Source organism: Stegostoma tigrinum, chromosome 6, assembly GCF_030684315.1.
Source record: "Stegostoma tigrinum isolate sSteTig4 chromosome 6, sSteTig4.hap1, whole genome shotgun sequence".
In the NCBI taxonomy this organism is placed as follows: Eukaryota; Metazoa; Chordata; class Chondrichthyes; order Orectolobiformes; family Stegostomatidae; genus Stegostoma; species Stegostoma tigrinum.
The window spans coordinates 89,099,655-89,121,618 of NC_081359.1; the positions used below are offsets into that span (position 1 = coordinate 89,099,655).

The 21,964-nt window shown below is 41.0% G+C and overlaps 1 protein-coding gene across 7 annotated transcripts in view; it reads right to left on the reverse strand.

Moving 5' to 3' along the window:
• The window catches only part of LOC125453489 (F-box-like/WD repeat-containing protein TBL1X), a 362,600-nt gene that overhangs the window by 200,613 nt on the left and 140,023 nt on the right, over positions 1 to 21,964 (reverse strand). The window contains exon 1 of one of the 7 annotated variants that reach the window (XM_048533167.2): positions 2,829 to 3,073. The exons of the other annotated variants lie outside the window; for them this stretch is intronic. The gene's annotated coding sequence lies outside the window, so the exon portion shown is untranslated. Of the gene's footprint in view, positions 1 to 2,828; positions 3,074 to 21,964 lie in introns of those variants that run through there. 7 annotated transcript variants of the gene reach the window in all.

Sequence of the window (21,964 nt, forward strand, 5' to 3'; positions counted from 1 at the left end):
CCTGAGAAAGGATCTTCTGTTTATGGAGGAAGTGAAAGGTTTACCAGGCTGATTCTTTGGATGGCAGGGCTAACGTATGAAGACAGACTTGTTAGGACTGTGCTCACTGGAGTTCAGATGAGTTGCAGGGATGGGGTGGGGGCTGGTGAATCTCATGAAATCTCTAAAATTCTGACAGGGCTAGACAGGATATGTTCCACATGACAGTGGAACCTAGTACGTGGTCACAAATTAACAAGATGGTTAGACCATCTAAAACTGAATTGAGGAGAAATTTCTTCACATAGAGAGGGCAATCAAATTGGCTGGCAGCTCTGGATGGTAGGACTGCTTCTGCAGTACGGCGTGGCAATCCAACCTTCCGGCACTTCAGCCCACCAGCTGTGAGGCAGGTTTTTCTCCGGTTTATTGGCTCACTGCCGACTTCCTTATAATTTTCTGCCCTGTATTTTCAAATCCTACCTCATTTTCTAACAATGGAATTCTCTGAAGAATTCTCTGCCACAGAAGACAGTTAAAACCAAAACACAATGTTTTCAAAAAGAAGTTAGATATAGTTCTTACGACCAAAAGAGGTAAATCAGGGAGGCTAATAGAAGTAGCTGGTGATCAGGGAGGATAATGAAATGATGGCCCTTAATTCAAGACAGTCGAAGTATAAGAGTTGGGAAGTCTTACCACAACTGTACAAAGTTCTGGTGGGACCACATCTGGGGCATTGTGGGAGACGGCGGCAGGATTTGAAAAAGAGAGGGTATAAAATCATAAGGAAGTCAGCAGTGAGCCAACAAATCAGAAAGAAACCTTTCCCACAGCAGCTGGGCTGAAATGCTGTAAAGTTGGATTGCCAGGCCCTACTGGGGAAGAAGTCTTATTCTCCAAATCTGACAGCCAACTTGACTGGCCAGTTGCTCTCACAGTTAATAGGAGTGGCAGACTTCAGTAGTGGGCACTGCCAGGACCGCCTCACATAGGAGACCTGATGGATCTCGGAGCGAGGGTGTTGGGTGGGCAGTGTTTGCCTATTTTAGGGGCAGCGGTAATAAGGTCTTTGGAAGGTGGGGTTCCCAGAAAGAAAAACCAGTAAACTGGTGAATAAAACATACTGACTCCTCTTGTTTACTTCAAAACAGAGCTGCAAGATTCATCAGGTTTCCTGCATGAAATTATCTGCAGAATACCACGTTATTTTTCCCCTATGGAATGTACAGATGGATTGGAAGAGGGCAAATACTGTCTTGTCAAGGGACAAAGGGCACCTAGCTGTAGATTGCAAGCCCTCCTCCTTTTCCATAGTTTTGAAATCTTTATCAAAACAAAACCAGACTGCCCATGCAAACATTGGCAGGGAAATAAGCAAGCTAAACTGAGACTTAATTGTTTATTTACATGGGGTGTGAGCTCCTGATTGCAGTGCCTACCCACCCTCTGTATTATGAGTGTGACCAGGAAAGCATGCCACCTGACCTATTTGGCATGTTGTCAAGGTGAAAACACACTGACAGGGACATATAATATCCAGCGCAAGGGTGAGAATTTTAAAATTGATGTGTTCCTTCTTTGGGAGCAGGGTGGTTATGGGCAAAGGGAATTTGGCAGCAGAGTTGGGTATCTGTGTGTGTGTGGTAGGGGGTTGTTAAGAAACAGACAGTTTGCTGGAAAAGTCATGTTCAGATGTAACAAAGACAAATAAGGCTTTCAGCATCCCAATAATTGAGGCAGTAATGAGTTACACAGTGTTACAAAGGTAGAAGCAGGTGTTCTTAAAAATGGGGTTAAATGTGTTTGGAAGCTCGGCTTGGTGTCAAATACAGCGTGAGTTTGCAAAGAGGTTGATTTAAACTCAGCCAGAGACGAGGGAAGGAAACTAAATCAATGGTCAGGAAGTAGAATTTGCCATGGGAACTGAAGACAAGGGCCTCTGTTTTTCCATATGTTTAAGTGAGGGAATTTTCTATTCATCTGGTATTGTACATCAGGCAAGTGGTTAGACAATTTACAAATGGGGCAGGAGGTCAGGTGGTGGTTAGGTACAGCTGGGTGTTGCAAGCCTACATGTAGAAACTGCCATATGTTTTCAGAAGATGTCAACAAGGGCACCATGTGGATATAAAATAGGATGGGTCTGATGAGAGATTCTAGGAGATAGCAGAGGTAGCCATTTGGGGCAGGGAACAGAAATCATTGGCAGGTCTTCCTACAAGTGGGTAGGTAAGATTAGAACGAAACAAGTAGTTTGATGATAATCAAGGTGGTTTGCATGAGTTTGGGTTGGTCAATCAGGCCAAAGGCTCCAGACAGATTGAAGAGAGTGAAGTGGATTATTTTCCACTGTCACAGTTACACAGGCTATCATTGTGACTTGATACAAGCTGCTTCAATACTGTAGTAGGGGCCACCACTGTAGAGACATTCCTGACAAATATTGGAACTGACATTCATAATAGTGATGTGGCACCATTTCATTTCAGAGATCTCTTATAATGCTTTTAAACTGTATCTTCACTGTGGCAGCAATTTCCTTTTTAGGGTTAACGCATGTAATCCTACTGAACCATTATACCCTAAAGGAAAAACAGTTAAGTCGTACATTAAATCTAATCAAATGATTAATTACTTTAAAACATCAGTATTCAAGATGTTTCTAGACCAAATCTGTTTCACTGGTTTACAAATTAAAGTACCAAGTCTGAACAAAAGATTAGTACATCTTACCAATTCTACAATCCATTTATAGTGAACAATTTGGCAAAACAACTTAATTTACTACCATTTCTAACTCTTTCCAGCAATTATTTCACTTAAATTTGAATTACAGCAGGTTTTACCTAAATTCGATTAACAGCGTGGTCCAAACAGCTATCCAAACCATTTTGTAGTGGCAGGTCAGAGTTCTGTACGTTTCATTTTAAAACAAGGGAATCCACACGCAGACTTTGCATGATCAAAGTCTCATTTTCTCTTGAACAGTCAGCGTAGGACAAGATTTGCAAACAAGGCAGACAGCAGCCATTTTCTCTTGGGCTGCTACACTGAACAAACTAGATTTGAAGTGCTTGATAAGCGGCTGTTCTCTTCCGTGCCTGCAGCAATCAGGAGGAAAACAACCAATCAACCACAAACAGGTAGCAACCACAGCCATTTTTGTCCTGGCCTGCCTCTCTTGCAGCATTCACAGTAGAACAGCAGTTAGAGGCGGGGGAGAGGGGGATGGGATGCTGCAAAAGGAAATCAGTTTCCATTCCATTGAGCCCTGCCTCGTAGTTTGTTCAAAAGAAAACAAAGACGGCTACAGTTTTAGAAAATACACGAGCTTTTTAATACAAAGAAAATGAAAACGGGGGAAGGACTTACACTACATGATAAGCATATTTAATACTCCCGTGTTCAGTCTCAAATACTTTTATGCCATCTTTGTGGGCAACATGCACAATATTCTGCTGGCTACTGTTAATTCCAATTACATTCTCACCTGATTAAGGATAATTCTTATTCCAGTATATCACTATATTAAATCACTTCCCATTTATTCTAAGTAAGAGATCTTGCCCCCAAACATTCAAATACTCTGTAGTTGAATCCTGACCTCAGCATAAAATAGCCCCTTATTTAGTTCTCACGGCACAAGTCAACCCCACTATCAAATATCACCCACAGACTGCAGTAAGTACTTTTAAAAGGGCTAGAATTAAAGTGATGTGTAAGAGTCATACAAGAAGATAGCTACAACAGCCTGATTATCAATAAATGACAGACAGTATTGTATATTATGTCATTTTTCTTAATTTATTAAATCCAGTGCCATCACAAACAATACTAGCTCGACCAGACTGCTTCTGGTAATAGTCTTAATTTATTCCCATAAATTATTTCAGCTATTACAATCTTCTCCCTCTAGTTCAACATGCTGTCAGAATATAATCCTGCTTTTTTCAAGACAGTCTGATTACTTTGCTTAAATACCAGAGACAACACTGAACATTACACTGAAAACAAGGTCCCTGCAGCAGATAATGTCACTCCTGCTGCCCTTGAAGCAAGGTCACTGTTGTCAATGTGGATAAACATAACCTGTTTGCACTTAATAAGAAAGCACCAAAAACAGCAAATCAAATGTAATACTGGCCCATTCAATAAAGGGTGAACAAACTGAAATTGCACATTTTCTCTCATCTACTCAACTCTTTGTCAATTCCTTTTATTCATTTGAGGGTTGTGGGTGTTGCTGGCTGGCCAGCATTTATTGTCTGTCCCTGGTCGCCCTTGAGAAGGTGGTGCTGAGCTGCCTCGAACTGCTGCAGTCCGCCTACTGCAGGTTGACCCAGGATGCAATTAGGGAGGGAATTCCAGGATTTTGACTCTAAAATGGAAAAGTTAGAGATAGGAGAGGCTTATGATTATGCCCACTCTAGTTCATTAGAAAGGGGAACAGAACAGACCAAACCAAGACATCAAAATTAGCAAGAAATTCAAGTTGAACAATTGTCATTAAGACGACAATATCACATGTAAAATATGATGTGGCTGTATCAAGACTACTTTTGGGGACTACTTTCAGTCAACAAAGAGCTTCCTTTATATTTAGTCTGACTTGAGGAACAATCAATACGTAAAGTGTCGTAAGAATGGCCAGCCCTTGGGAATAAAAGACCTCAGAAAAAATTTGGAGAATTATGAAAGCTAAACAAGAGTTAAATAAAGCTGAAACATTACTAATCTTTATTTTTACAAGATAAGTATTTGAAGTTTTGTCAAAAACCAGAAAGGGGGAAAAGAAATGCCATACCAACTTTTAGTAGATTTCTAAAATGACCAAGGGGAAGCCTTTAAATAAAAACACAGGTCTTATTTTCATCAGGGAATATTTGAATTAACACTTATCTTGTAATGGCAGGTTAAAGACCTATCCTTTATACTCTCGTGGTACAGTCATATATTTGCAAAACTGGCTCTTAAGTTCTTGCTTTGTAGCTTTTTTGGATGGGTGGGAAAACAAATAGCTCACCACTTTAAAAGAAATATCGGCAGCCAACTGACCGGCTGGCCTGAAGCTCACTCTGCAGCCACAAAACGCTGCAAGCCGGCAAAATAAATGGGGCTTCCAAAAGGACAGGGAGGATGCCCTGCCCTCAGCATTTGCTACGATTGCCCGGTAGGTTTAACAATCATGTACTGTACCATACCCTACATTAAAGCCCATGTGGGAGGCACCACGGATCCTGAATTCAGATAAGTCTAGGGGCTACATTCTGAGTGGGGTTTGGCAACTCTTCGGGAGGTTCATTGGAGTTGGGTTTTAAAGGATGCGCTGGTGAAAAGGTTGCTGGGGATGCCTCCAGTGTAAAAGAAGCACCCTCTAATGACAGCAATCCCATGCCTTCTTGATATTTTAAGCAGCTTAAAAGAATGAATCCATCTCCTGCCCGACTGCCCTCGCCAACCATATTATGGTGTGGGTAGGGTAATATCAGGATCAATTGAACTGTAATTATTTAATTATGTGGAGTGAGTGAACTGCTGATTTTGGCACACACATCACCTCTGCTTTATGGAATATTTAAAAAAGTACAGGAGGAACTCAAGATAACAAAGTGTGAAGCTGGATGAACACAGCAGGCCAAGCAGCATCTTTGGAGCACAAAAGCTGACGTTTCGGGCCTAGACTCTTCATCAGAGAGGGGGATGGGGAGAGGGTTCTGAAATAAATAGGGAGAGAGGGGGAGGCAGACCGAAGATGGATAGAGGAGAAGATAGGTGGAGAGTATAGGTGGGCAGGTAGGGAGGGGATAGGTCAGTCCAGGGAGGACAGACAGGTCAAGGGAGCAGGATGAGGTTAGTAGGTAGGAAATAGAGGTGCGGCTTGAGGTGGGAGGAGGGGGTAGGGGATTGCAGAACACCTCCGCTTGGTTCGCAATAAACAACTGCACCTCCCAGTAGCGAACCATTTCAACTCCCCCTCCCATTCCTTAGACAACAAGTCCATCATGGGCCTCCTGCAGTGCCACAACGATGTCACCCAAAGGTTGCAGGAACAGCAACTCATGTTCCGCTTGCGAACCCTGCAGCCCAATGGTATCAATGTGGACTTCACAAGCTTCAAAATCTCCCCTCCCCCCCCCCCCCCCCCCCCACTGCATCCCAAAACCAGCCCAGCTGATCCCCTCTCCCCACTGCATCCCAAAACCAGCCCAGCTCGTCCCCGCCTCCCTAACCTGTTCTTCCTCTCACCCATCCCCTCCTCCCACCTCAAGCCACACCTCCATTTCCTACCTACTAACCTCATCCCGCCCCCTTGACCTGTCCGTCCTCCCCGGACTGACCTATCCCCTCCCTACCTGCCCACCTATACTCTCTCCTCTCCACCTATCTTCTCCTCTATCCATCTTAGGTCCGCCTCCCCATCGCTCCCTATTTTTTTCGGATCCCTCTCCAATGAAGGGTCTAAGCCCGAAACGTCAGCTTTTGTGCTCCTAGGATGCTGCTTGGCCTGCCGTGTTCATCCAGCTTCACACTTTGTTATCTTGGATTCTCCAGCATCTTCAGTTCCCATCATCTCTGATCAACTGATGGAACTCAGCTGATCTGGAAGCATCCCTAAAGAGAGAAACAGAATTGAGGTTTCAAAGCTGATATGACTTTTTCCAGGCCTGAAATGAGCTTGAAAATGGTGATGTCATAATGTGGAAACAGTGGGAGGAGAAGCAAGTAGAACAGATTGCTTCCTGCAAGGATTCCATTCCATGCTCCCAGTTTCTGGTGGTTCAGTTGTTAGCACTGCTGCCTCACAGAGCAAGGGACTGGAGTTTGATTCCAGCCTTGGCTGACCGTCTGTGTGGAGTTTGCATGTTCTCCCTGTGTCTGGGTGGGTTTCCTCCTCAAGTCCAAGATGTGCAGGTTAGATGGATTAACCATGAGAAATGCAGGGTTAGGAAAATAGGATGGGGGGGTAAGTGTGGGTGGGATACTCTTTGGAATGTCAGTGTGACACAATAGGCCAAATGGCCTGCTTCGGCACTGTAGGGATTCTGTGATTCTCTATCTTTGTCAGGTCTGTTCCGACAATACCACCTTCCACCGGGATACCTCTGACAGGACTACCTTTCTTTCCCCTCAACCATGGATTCCCCCTCTTGTGGTCAACAGGACTGTCAGCCATGTCTAATTAATTTCTCATTCTTCTGTCCTCATATTTACCCCTCCCACTCAGAAGGATAGTGTTCCCCTCATCCTCACACTCTACCCCAGCTATCTTTACATTGAAAGGATCATTGTCTATCATTTCTGCCACATCTAGCAAGAGACCACTGCCAAAAAAACATCTTCTCCTCCCTCCCACTGTCAGCATTTCACAGGGAACATTCCTTTGTGATAATGTGGTACACTATTCTGTCACTGCTAATATTTTCCCCACTGAACAGAAAGTGTAACACTTTCATCTCCTCCCTCTCATAGTCCAAAACCCCAAACACACGTTCGAGGTGAAACAGCATCTTACTCGTACTTTTTTCAATCTGATCTATCGTGCTTGCTTCTCACAATGCAATCTCCTTTCCAATGGCGAAACCAAATACGGATGACTGATTTGTGGAATACTTCCGTTCTGACCTTCAGAATGGCCACCAGGCTTCAATTGCTTGCTATTTCAATAGACCATCTTTTCTCCCATCCTAAAATTTCTGACTGTGGGCTCACTGCAGTGTTTCAATAAATGTAAGCTGGAGGAACAACATTTCCACTTAGCACTTTACAGCCTACTGGATTCAACATTTAGTTCCAAAAAATTCACAGCATGATTTCTGTCCTCTATTTTGATTACAACTCCCCTCCCCCACCCCCATGTCTTGTTGGACTTTGCACTTAGCAGAGGGGACCCATTTTCTCCTTTTGATATCATGTACATCTAATTTACATCTCTATCTCTCCTTTACTACTACTACTAGCATTTCCTTTAAATTTTGCTGTGGGCACCCTCACCATCTGTTTCTCTAGCTCCTCCTCCCCCTCTGTCAAAAGCATTAAAAAAATTTCCAACCTTTTCAGTGCTGAACAAGAGTCAAATCAGAATTGAAACGATAACCCTGTTTCTGCCTTCACCAATACTGTCAGACCTGCTGAGTTTCTCCAGCATTTTTTGCCTTCATTTCAGATTTTGAGGATTTACAGTATTTTGCGTTTATTTCTGCATTGTGGAAGTGAGCTTGGGGAGAGTGGTAAGCTAATGGGCTACCCACCCTTTATATATTATAATGACCCCCTCATGCCATGGCCATGTAATATTCAATGCTTCATGTGAGTGAGAAATTTGTGTCGAAAACAAGTTGCCAGAAATGAACTAATAATCTACGGTGGTATTTCACTGTTTTATTAGAGAATACGGAATTGTCAGTTGTTACCTATAATTTTGGACAAGGTATTACACCATGTCAGTCTTTTGCAGTTCAGGTGGATGTTAAAAATCCCCTGGCAGTTTTTGAGCTATACAAGGAGTTCCCCACATATTTCGATTTACACTCCTCCATGACCAAGTGCACAAACAGGTTATTTCATCCTATCTGGTGTTTGTCAAACATTCCTATGTACAAATGGAATTTTCTATATCTTTTTATAACAACAGGTACTGCAATTTTTTGTGAAGTGCTTTGAGGCATGCTGAGGCCATGATTAAAGCATTATAAAGTATTTTCTGTCTTTATTCAAGGCATGGTTAACACCCATATTTCGATTAAATATGTAGAACAGGAAACATTAAATAACAGGAATAGGGGGTGGTGCAGGAAGAGACAGAAGAACCAGACAACTGACTTATCACATTTGTGTATAACCTGCCTTAATAGGCAGATGCCATAACATAGAAACCAAAACACTTTAATTTGCTTTGATGACTAGTTCAGTAGAACTAAAATGCCATTGCATTTGTAATTTACAGGAAAATGTTGTTCATATTAAAGTATGCAGCTGTATGATTAAGAACTTCTTTTCAAATTCTACTTTCCAGTGTCATAACGCTTCTCTGTCATGGAGGTGTCATATGCTGATACACCACAATATAAAGTGGAAACCATCTTTTTTTTTCCTTATCATGATAATCGAAAACCACGTACGATCATTAAGCTGAACACCATAACATGGCTCCTTGTATTGCACCACAACAAAGAATTAATTTTCAGAGGAAAATCAGAGGATTATATGTACAGGTACATGTGAGAAGATATAATCAAAAAGCACCAGAGTCCAACTGCTACATGTACAGTGGTTATGGCATTGACTTCAAAAGTTGCTTTTCACATTTTCTGTATTATAAAAATGTCACATGAACTAAAGAAAACAATTATGCCGTTACATTATACATTTTGGAACATTCTAAAGCAATACACATTCATTACATTTTGAAAAAGTTTGAAAAAGAATTGTCACTATTGTCGCTAGACAAAAAACACAGCCAGTGTTCTCACTTTAAGGTCTCAAACAGCAATTAGGTAAAGCTGTTTTTGGTGGTGTTTGTGGAGAAGTAAGTATTTGATCAATGCAGTATACCCAGAAACATGTGCTTTCCTTCTAATACAAATTTCCACATCCACATAAGATGGCAGAATGGACTCGAATTAATGTCTCATCCAAAAGAAATGAACCTGCAACTATCAACTTAAGAAATTTGCTCTATCTTGAGGATAGGCCTATAACCATAATCTTCTAACCCAAAGGGATCAACACTATAATGGAGCCAAAAGAGACATCCTGACGTGGAATTTAATTCAGATCATGTTTCTACACGAAGTGACTGAAACAAGTCTAAAAACTATAAATAAAACACTGCAGCTCATCTCAATATCACAATTTATTTGCTGCCTGGATGCAGCTCAAAATGGTTGTCAGCTGCCACAAATCGGTTTTCTGGTAAATTACAGGCTTTGGGGAGGTCTTGTAGAAAGATCAGTGTCCTAGGTCCAGGAAAGGGGAGGCAGTAACATAACTGGTAGGGCTTGGGGAAGCACATGTTTTTCTTGGCTCAACAAAGTTTTCCACTTTACATTTTAGCCTCTTCCTTTCTGGCAGTCTGCAGATTGACCTGCTGGGTGAAAACAATGTGAGTGTAGCTTTGAGTCTAAAAGGAAAGTGTGGTAATCTCAATAGTGTTTGCATTGGAAACATATAATAATTTGCATTTATGTGGCACCTTTCATGGTGCTGCACTGAAGAGGAAAGGGAAAATGAATACAAAGCCAAAGGTATTAATATTAGAAGGGACATCAAATACCCAAAGAAACAGATGAGTTTTAAGGAAGCAATTAAGGGAGCTAGACAGAAGAGTGGTTTAGGTAGAGAATTTCAAACGCGGGTTGAAACTGATAACTGAAGCCCTAAGAGTCGGGTGAAGGGAAAGCAATGTACAAAAGGCAGAAAAGCCCAAGAAAAGAGCAGTTCAGAAAGATACTGTATCTGGTTGTTGCTGTGTTCCAAAATGTTGAGAAGGATAAGGCTATTAAGAAATTTAAACACAAATGAGAACTTTAAAGTTGAAGAGTTTGAGTATGAGGGATCATTGCAGGTCAGCAATCATCAAAGTGATGGCAGACTAGGTGTTGGGATGGGATACGAAACAGATGGCAATTTTATCAATTTGGGTTCAGATGGTGGAGGATAGATGGGTGACCAGAATAGTCACAGAGAAAGTTACAAATGAGGGTTTAATCAGATCAACAGATGTTGGAACAGTTGGAAGGACTCCGTAGGTCTTGCCTCTTACCATCATTAAAACAGCAAGTGTGGTTGTAGACATGCTCGCCAAGCTGGTGGAACTGGTTGCAAATGTTTCATCACCCTGCTAGGTAACATTGTCAGTGTGCCTCTGGTGAAGTGTCTGTGTGCTGTCCTGCTTGTTATTTATTTGCCTTGGTTTACTAGGGTGGTTGGTATCACTTCTGGTTTTGTTTCTCAGTGGTTTACACAGGGTTTAATTCAATGTGTTTGTTGATGGAGTTCCAGTTGGAATACCAGGCCTCCAGGAATTCCCTGGTGTCTCTCTGTTTGGCTTGTCCAATTGATGTGTTGTCCCAGTCGAATTCGTGTCTCTTGTCCACGTGTAGTGAGACAAGTGAGAGCTGGTCATGTCTCTTGGGGCTCACTTATTCGTATGGTCAATTTTCTTCCGGATTGGCCTATGTAGTGTTTCTCACAGTGCTTGCATGGTATTTTGTATATAACCCAATTTTTGCTGGTTTTGGGTATGGGATCCTTTTACACTCATCAATAGCTGTCATAAGGTGGTTGTCAGTTTGTGGGCTACTCTGATACCTAGGGGTCTGAGTAGTCTTGTGGTCATCTCTGAAATGTCCTTGATGTATGGTAGGGTGACTAGTGTGTCTGGTCATGTTATGTCTTCCTGTTGTGGTCTGTCTCAGAGGTAACGGCAGATCGTGATTTTTAGGTATCCATTTCTTTTGAAGACTCTGTGTAGGTGCTCCTGTTCTGCTTTGTGTAGTTCAGGGTTGCTGCAACGTGTTGTGATTAATTTAAATAGTGTCCTGACGCAGCTCCATTGGTGGGTGTTGGGGTGGTTACTAGTGTAACTGAGTATTTGATCCATATGTGTGGTCTTTCTATATCCTAGTCTGGAGCTCCCCCTTGTTTTTCCCCCATTATGTTGTTGTTCACTTCTTCTTTCGTGAATTTTATTCCAATAAGGATGTTGTTTGTGTGTTGGTGGGTTTCTTCTAGTTTTGTGTGTTTAATAATCACAAAGGTGTCATCTACATATTGGATCCAAAGTTTGGGTTGTACAGTGGGGAGCGCTGTCCATTCTAACCTTTGCATTACTGCTTCGGCCATCAGTCCTGATATCGAGGATTCATTGGTGTTTCGTTGATTTGTCGAAGTGGCTGATGAAGTGGGTTTCATGGTGGTGTCCTTATTGATTTTGCTGGTGACCCGAGTTGCCTGATTACATGATTCGTCCAGCAGTATGGTAATTGTTTCTTTCGCTAGGTCGATGTTTATGGATGTAAGTAGTGCTGTTACGTTGAAGGATATCATTGTCTCATCCTCTTCTACCCTGGTGTCCTTGATGATGTTATGGATTCTTGGAAGATGGAGTGGGTAGTGTTGTCCACTAAGTATTTCGATTTCTACTGTAATTCTTTGGCAAGTCAATGTTGGTGTACTTGGCAGTGAAACAATGAATCTGAGGGGGACCCCTCGTTTGTGTACCTGAAGGAGTTTGCAGAATTGGGGTGTGTTGGATCCCTCTGGCTTTACTTTTAGGTAGTCTGTCTTGCTGATGTCTCCTGAGTAGTGTAATTTCTTCAGGGTCGTGCGATCCAGTTCCCTAACTGTGGTGTCGGATCTATCGCCATCTGTTGGCAGGTGTTGGTATCTGCTAGTAGTGCGTTAACTTTCTCAATGTATTGGGTTCTATTTGAGGATTACTGTCATGCATCCTTGATCCACTGGCAGGATTACAATGTTCTTGTCTTTCTTGAGTCATTCCAGGGCTTTCCTCTCTTCCGTGTTGAATGTATTACACTTCGCTTTTTCGCTCAGTGTTGGTTGGGACTATCATCTGTCTGATGATCCATTGCTCTTTAGTGTTAATTCCAGTGCAGCAAGGCAGTCGGTCTTTTTGATGTCTCTGTAGTTATAATTCAGTCCACATGCTAGGACGGTCTTCTCAGTGTCTGTAAGTGGTTGGTCCAAGATGTTTGTCCATGTCATTGATTTGGGTGATTTTGGACAGTTTATCTTGAAGGGCTGTTCTTTTCTTTGTTCATGTTCATGGCAGCATTTGCACCCAATAACGCCATTAAGGTCAGACATCATCTTTTAAATTAGGCTTGTGCTCTAAAGGATGACTCGCCTTCATGTACCTGACTTCAAGTAAGTAATAGATGGCAGCAAGAATAGTGGCATTGTCCTAATCAGCCACCTTGGCCCTCCCTGCATCTGCACCATTCATTTTGGATGGTGGGGGAAATTAAATCTCTCTTTAAAAGGTCGATAAAAAGGTAGAATTTTAATTAATAGCAGCAGAACTCTGCCAATTCTTTGAGCTTCCAAAATTCTCGACAACATCTTAGGGCATGGAATTCTGCAGGTTTAAAAAGCCTGGTTATAACTGTTGTTATAACTTCATTCCCATTGTTGTCCAGCAATGGTGCTCTCATTTCTGCCACATCCAAGCACTCAAGTGAGGCCTCAAGAGTCAAAATATCCTAATGCTCCAAAGAAAAGCGTTCAAGAAAATTTTGTTTTTCAATATGTAGATGCTCCTACTGGAGAAGGAGCAAAACCAGACCTTCATTTGGGCAATAAGGCAGGGCAAATGACTGAAATAAAAGTGGGGGAACACTTTGGGTCTAACAATCATAATTCTATTGGTTTCAAAATGGATACAGAAAAGGATAAGCCTTCCATAAAAGTGAAGGGTTTTAATTGGAGCAAGGCAAATTTTCATGGTATGAGATAAGAACTTTCAAAATTTGACTGGAGTAGATTGTTTGCAGGTAAAAGGATGTCTAACAAGAGGTGGTCAAGAGTGTGATGACAAGAGTTCAGAGGCATTATGTTTCTGCTAGAGTGAAGGGTAAGGATGATAAGATTAAGGAATAATGAATGAATAAAGATATTAAGGTTCTAGTCAAGAATAAAACAGAATCTTACTTTAGATTATAGACAACTTGGTTCAATTGAATCTCTCAAATCAATACCAAGAACATAGGGGCATTCTTAAGAAAGAAATCAGGAAGGCAAAAAGGCGACATGAGATAGCATTGGCAGATAAGATTAAGGGATAATCCAAAGACAGTCTACAAATACATTAAGAGCAAGAGGGTAACGAGAGGGGTAAGAGGTCATCTTTGTGTTGAACCCCCACCCCATCCACCCAGGAAATGGGAGCGATATTAAATGAATATTTTATGTCAGTTTTTACTGTGGAGAAATAAATAGAGTCTAGAGAATGCAGAGACGTAAATCTCGATGTTTTAAAAGGAGTTCACCCTACAGAAGTGGAAGTTTGGGAGGTCTTACAGAATATAAAGATGGATAAATCTTTAGGACCTGATCTAACGAATCCCAGGATATTAGGGAGGAAATTGTGAAACCCTCTGAAGAAATATTTGCATCATCTAAAACTATGGGTGGGGTGCCTGATGACTAGAGGGTGGTTAATGCTGTATCTTTGTTTAAGAAAGGTTGCTAGGAGATACAGGGGAACTGTAGACTTGAGAGTCTGACTTTGGTTGTGGGTAAATTGTTGAAGGTGATTATAAAAGATAGGATTTATAGACATTTAGAGAAGCATAAATAGATTAGGATAGTTTTGTGTGAGGAAAATCATGTCACACAAATGCGTTTTGAGTTTTTTGAGGAAGTTACCAAGAAGATTGATAATGACAAAGCAGTAGATGTTGTTTATTTGGATATTAGTAAAGCCTTTGACAAGGTTCCACATGGTAGACTACTTAATAAAGTTAGGTCATATGGGATTCAAGATGAGCTTGCCAATTGGATATATAATTGGCTTAACGGCTGGAGACAGTGTGGTGGTGGAGGGTTGTTTTTCAGACTGGTATTCCATGGGGATCGATTTTTGGTCTTCTTTTGTTTGTCATTTATACAAGTGATTTGGATGACAATATAGAAGGCATGGTTTAGGTGGTATAGTAGACAGTGAAGAAGGTTTTCTAAGATTGCAAAGGGATTTTGATCAAATAGGTCAATGCGCTGAAAAATGGCAGTTGGAGTTCAGTCTTGGAGTTCAGTGAGGTATTGCATTTTGGTACAACAAACAAGAGTTGGACTTGCACAATTGATGGTGGAGTCTTGAGTAATGTTGTAGAACAGAGGGACCGAGGGACGCAGGTACATAGTTCTTTGAAGTTTGTATCACATGTAGACAGGGTGATTAAAAAGGCATTTGGGAAACTCACCTTCATTGGTCAGTCCTTTGAGTATCGGAGCTGAGGTATTACATTGAGATTGTACAGGACATTGGTGAGGCCTCATCTGGATTACTGTGTCTATAACTGGGCAACCAGAACTAGACAGGATATTATCAAACTGGAGAGGGTTCAGAAGATATTTACCAGGATATTGACGGGTATGGAAGGTTTGGGTTATAAAGAAATGCTGGATAGGCTGGGACTTTTTTCCACTGGAGTGTAGGAGGTTGAGAGGCAATCTGATAATAGTTTACAAAATAATGAGAGCTAAAGTTAATAGCAAGTTGTCTTTTCACTAGGATGGGCAATTTCAAAGACTAGGGGGCACATTTTTAAGGTGAGACGAGAGAGATTTAAAAAAGACATGAACCCACAGGGTCTAGGTCTGAAACGTCAGCTTTTGTGCTCCTAAGATGCTGCTTGGCCTGCTGTGTTCATCCAGCTCCACACTTTGTTAACCCCCAGAGGTGGGTTCATATGTGGAATGATCTTCCTTGGGAAGTGGTGGATGCGGGTTCAATTACAACGTTTAAAAGACTTTTGGTTAGGTAAATGAATAGGAAACATTTGGAGGGATATGGGCCAGGAACAGGTAGGTAGGACTAGTTTAATTTGGGATTATGTTCAGCATGAGCTGGTTGGACTGACAGAGTCATACAGCACGGAAACAGACCTATGACTGGACGAACACCACCTCCACAAACTCCAACTGCCCGGCCCAGGTTAAAGTCAGGCCACTTATTTTTATTAATGCTTACACATAAATTGTTCCTGTGATAATGTGGAGTCAATACGATGCAACAGTTATCATAAACAAGTAGAAGCAATCTTTGAATTTTTACCAGTCTTCATACTCTTAAAAAACTTCCATCATATTTTTCTCCAAAATATCCCTTCTGTGATATAAAAATCTCCAATTTTACAAGTCTTTTCTCAATGCATTATTCCTGGTAATAGCCAGCAAATCTTGATTATATCCTTCTTGTAATGGGATGCAGAGAACTTCATACATGTTTTTCAGCCTTTCATTTTCTCCAAATTCTTGGTAAGATAGAAACAGTATAAAGGTAACAGAACTTGGTGTTTTCCCAGTGCAGAAACCAGAATACAAACAAAAAGGGATCTTTAACTTTGGTTTCCACGCAAAATTCGCTGAATTTTATTAAATCCCACAACTGAAGGCCAAACTGCAATCCAAGAGCACGATTACCAGTATATGTTTTTTACTTCTTGTGAATGGGACTTTTGTTGTTGACAGCCAGAGAAATTACATGTTAATATGGAAAAATGTAAAAACAACACGGTTGTTACAGTGGGTGATTTTAACTTCCCCAATATTGACTGGAACTTACAGAGACCTGGATGATGAGGAGCTTATTAGGTGTGTCCATGACAGTTTTTTGAAATAGTATGTAAACAGTCCAATTAGGAAAGGGGCCATACTGGACCTGGTATTGGGGAATAAGCCTAGCAGGTGATCGAAGTTTCAGTGAGGGGGCATTTCGGGAACAGTAACCATAATTCTGTAACTTTTAAGTTACTTATGGATAAAGATAAGAGTAGTCATCAGGTGAAAGCACTGAACTGGAGAAAGGTTAACTACTACAATGTTAGGCAGAAATTGGGAACATAGACCTGGGGCAGTTGTTTGAGGGTAAATCCACATCTGCCACGTGGGAACCTTTTAAAAGGCAATTGACTCAAGCTCGGGTCCTGTGAAAATGAAGGATAAGGATGATAAGATCCGGGAACCTTGGATGACAAGAGAAATTGAGAGCTTAATCAAAAAGAAAAAGGAGGCAGACCTAAGTATTAGGAAACAGAAGATAGACATAGTAGTTGAAGAATACAAAGACAGCAGGAAAGACTGCAAACAAGGAGTGAGGAGGGCTAAAAGGGACCATGAAAGCCCTTGACAACATGATTACAGTAAATTCCAAAGCATTTTATATGTAAATTATGAGCAAACGCTAGGTCCAATCAAGGACAAAGGAAGGAATGTATGCACGCAACTGAAGGAAATGGGTACGGTCCTTCATGAATCCTTTGCATTGGTACTCACAAAGGAAAAGGATATTGTGGATGGTGAGTCTTGAGAGGGTACGTCAATATAATAGGACACGTCGATATAAAGAAAGATGGTAGTGTTGACTGTTTTAAAGATTGGAGTGACTGGGCTTGTATACGCTTGAGTTTAGGAGGATGAGAGGGGATCAGATTGAGACGTATAAGATTATTAAGGGATTGGACAATCTGGACGCAGGAAGTATGTTTCCGTTGTTGGGGGAGTCCAGAACCAGCGGACACAGTTTAAAAATAAGAGGTAGGCCATTTAGAACAGAGTTGAGGAGAAACTTCTTCACCCAGAGAGTGGTGGATATATGGAATGCTCTGCCCCAGAAGGCAGTGTAGGCCAAGTCTCTGGATAGTTTCAAGAAAGAGATAGATAGAGCTCTTAATGATAGTGGAATCAAGTGTTATGGGGATAAGGATACTGATTGTGGATGATCAGCCATGATCATAATGAATGGTGGTGCTGGCTCGAAGGGCTGAATGGCCTACTCCTGCACCTATTGTCTATTGAAAGGCATTAAGGTAGACAAGTCCCTAGGACCTAATGGGATCTAATCCAGAATGCTGAGGGAGGCAGGTGAGGTGGACAGGAGGGCAAGCCCCTGTCTGCTTCAAAGGTGTTGAGGTAGAGATGGTTGAAAGCGTCAAATTCCTGGGAGTGAGGATCACCAACAATCTGTCCTAGTCAACCCAAACTGACTCTACAATCAAGAAAGCCCTACAACACTTCTACTTCCTCAGGAGGCTAAGGAAATTCAACATTTCCACAAAGAATCTTACAAATTTTTTACAGATGCACCATAGAAAGCATCCTATCTGGATGCATCATGGTATGGTATGGCAACTGCTCTTCTCAAAACCAGAAGAAGCTACAGAGAATTCTGAACACAGCCCAGTCCATTACAGAAACCAGACTCCCATTGAATTACTTCATCTATACTTCCCGTTGCATTAAGCAAGCAACCAACAAAATCAAAGACCCCTCCCTCTCTGGTTCTCCTCTCTTTCACCTTCATCTATCAGGCGGAAAATATAAAACTTTGAATACACATACGAACAGATTCAAGAACAGCTTCTTCCCTGCTGTTATCAGACTTTTGAATGGACGTTTTAAATGCTAATGCTGATCTCTCTCTGCAACTTCTTGGCAGCTGTAACATTGCATCCTGCTGTGATCTTTCATCCTGATGCACTTGTATAGTACAATCTGACCGTAAAGCATTTAAGACAAGACTGTATGTTGGTGTACGTGACAGTAATAAATCAAATCCTCTTTAGTGATTGGAAAGGTCCCAGTGGACTGGAGATTAGCCAACTTTATTCTTTTGGTTAAGAAGGGCAGCAAGAATAATCTGGGAAATTAAAAGCTCATGAGCTTTACGTCAATGATAGGGAAATTATTGGACAAGATGCTTTGGGAAAGGATTTATTAACATTTGAAAAAATGTGGACTTATTAGTGATAGGCAGCATAGCTTCGTGCAGAGAAGGGCATGATTCACAAACTTGGTTGAGCTTTTTGAGAAAATGACAAAGATAATTGATGAGGGTAAAGTAGTAGATGTTGTCTGTATGGACTTCAGCAAGGTCTTTGGCAAGGCTGTGACATTGCCATGCTGCCTATCTCAAATAAGTCCATACTTTCGACAAGGTTTCTCACAGCAGGTTGACACGAAAGGTGATGTCACGTGGATCTGAAGTGAGCTAGAAAAATGAAAAGAATTGGCTTAGTTGGCAAGTCATTTTGAAGCTGCATAGAACTTTACTTAGGCCACATTTGGAATACCGTGCATAGTTGTGGTCACCACACTACCAGAAGGATGTGGAAACTGTGGAAAGGGTACAGAAATGGTTTACCAGCATGTTGCCTAGCTTGGCAGGTATTAGCTAGGAGCATAAATTGGACAAACTTTAACTTGTTTTTACTTGAATGTTGAAAAATGACGGGGCAACCAGATAGAAATTTACAATATTATGAGAAGCATGGATAGTCAGAGTCTTTTTCCCAGGTTAGAAGCCTCAATTACTAGATGATATAGGTTTAAGGTAAAGGGGGAAGAGTTTAAAGGAGATGTGAGTGGCAAGTCTTTTTTTTAACTCAGTGTGGTAAGTGCCTGGAATGCACTGCCAAAGGAGGTGGGGGAGGCAGAAATAGAAGTATTCATATATGAATAGGGAGGGAATAAAGGGATACGGACCACATTGAGGCACAAGGTTTTTAGTTTACAAAGTCATCACGTGCCAATGCAGTCTTAATGGGCTGAATGTCTGTTTCTAAGCTGTACTGTTTTTTTGTTTTTTGTCAAGACTACCACTGATGAATCACAAAATTGCAGTTCTTACTGCTGTTTCTTCCAGAATACTCGTCAGGGCAAATTTATTGCAATACTTGCTAATAATTTGATATGTACTTCAACTAACTTGGAACAAGGCAACAAGCTTTATATTCTCATATAGTTAAACAGAAGTTGCTTTTACACAAAACTGTGAAGTGTGAAGCAAGTAGATAACCTGTTCTGGTGTCACTAAGGTATGATAAATATTGCTGTTCACAAAGCTCACTTGAATGTATTTACAACTTTATTATCTGACCACCTAGTTTGCAAAGTATTGTTACAAGATGTTAAAGAAGAAAGAAGTGGACTGACTTTGTAAGAAATTCTAACAATTTTCATTACAAGTATAGTGGCTTGAAAATATTATTCCCAAGAATCAAAATATGGCTAATGGTACTCTGAAGTCAGAGGCAAAACTCTCTCAGGAGTTCTAGAGTATCTGCCCTGCACAACAATTGGCCCCAGCCACTACATCATCATTAGCACCCCAGCTACAACAAGCAAAATTCAATGCTTCTGTAACTGGTGACTGACAAACTTTGGGAAAAATGAACAGTTATGTAAAATTACCTTTCTAAAGTCATTGATGTTACAACAAAGAACCAAATGAGGGAAGAAAGTGTCTAATTAATACAGCATTACAAAATTGAGAGAACACACCATCCTCACCTCTCGTCTCAGTCAAGGCAACAAGATCAAAAAATCATTATCATCTTTGCATTTAACAAATCAAAAACCCCTACTTGATTGTTTGGAACTAAGTCAAAGGATCAGTCATATAAAAGCAATTTTAAACCAAATGCTCTTTTCTCTCATTACATCAGCTTGTAGTGGTAAAATCTAGTTCACCTGAATTATTGTTGCCAACAGAACCAATGGCATTTTAATTTATACAGTATACCATACTCATGTTTAATTTGAGGCATTTTGTCAACTAACTTACCATAAAAACTGGCTTCTACCCTCCTCAACAACCAGAAATCTATATGACAAACACTTAATTATGACAGATATTCTTTTAGAATAGATGGCAAGAATTTTCTTTAAATGTTTTCAGGCACACGGGACCATTTGTGGATCTCAATCCTACTCATGTTGGAGATGAATCACACGGTACAATATACAAGATGTGACCAATTAACAGGCACTCAATATCCAATTAAGGGCAGTGGATTGCCCAGTGAGAGAATTGATAGATTTGGCCTACCAACAGCCTCAGAACAGAAAGGTAAGCGTGCTGAGGCAAATAAAGAAAATGGGCTCAAAGTGGAGCACAATTGAAAGAATCCAAAAGAATTTTTAATACAAGGTCTGGGGCTACCATCCGTCTCTTCCGCAAGTATACTTTTGGGCTAGTTTCAGCCTTGCCACTGGTGTTAACAGATTAAACATCACCCTCCAATGTCCTTGTAATCTACAGCTGTAAGGCTGTCCGTAATGAATTACAGGGCTCTCGACGTGACGCAGAACCCATGTGTCACCATAAAATTTAATTGTGGTGCACAACTATAGACTTATGATTCTTCTAAGCACCTTGTTAGTTACACCCAGTGTGGTGACAGCAGGCACATCTCACTACCTCTGGGAAAATTTCCAAAAGGCCACCTCCACAGTGCAAGGAGAATTCAGGCTGATATCTCCTGCAACTGTTTTGTTCCCTATCATAAAACTTTATCCTGATCAACTTATATATACCTGTAATGTTGTTTAGTGTAAAACTGCAGTGACGTTAAGATGAATTTTCAGTACTGCTTGTCATGCTCTCTGAAGTGACTGGTTGATTTGCTATCACCATCCTGTTTCCACCAGCTAATTAACTGTTTGGTTCAGTGCAATCGGGGAAAACCATATGGCAGCCTAATGAGAAGAGCTTTGTGTCTTAAACCAGATATTGTTTATTACATGATAGCATCTATGTACATGTTACTTGAATATGACAAATACTGTTACCCAGACTATTGAGATCCTGACCTGTTCTGCCCCCTTCACCACCCAAGTCCATATGATATCATCTCAGTGGGTGGTAGTTAAGACAGTCTTAGCATTAACCCATTCAAACTATTATAATCTTATACAGTATGCAACACCTAAAAGGAATAGCTTATAATCTCACAAAAAATGCTTGAGTGTGCAAACACCCATGTTCCTGCTACTTCTGATGTGAGGCGCTGTGATAGCTGATGATCTGCTACAAGAACACTATGATACTTATGTTAGCTACTGTAACATAAATAAAATGCATGGGCCACATAACATTGAAGAGTTCAGTTAACATTTATTATAATTCTTAGTATTTACATATGTATTCAGTAATCACAGGCACGTGTGTCTCTAGGCTCAAGTTTAGCAATTTGGATGTGCAGCTGCACACTTCCATCCGCATTTCACGCTGCAGGAAGTCAGTGCTCAGTAAGATGGAGACTGAGAGCTTTATACCATGACATCACATGTCATGACATGGTGGTGACATCGTCCCTTAAAGGTACGTCACATATCTGCTGCAAGATGTAACATCGATTTTCCCAAATACATCCCAAAGAGATACACAGCATAATACTTGGCATGTGTTGTCAATTCAATAATGATGCAGATATGTAAAAATATATAGTTAACAAGATTA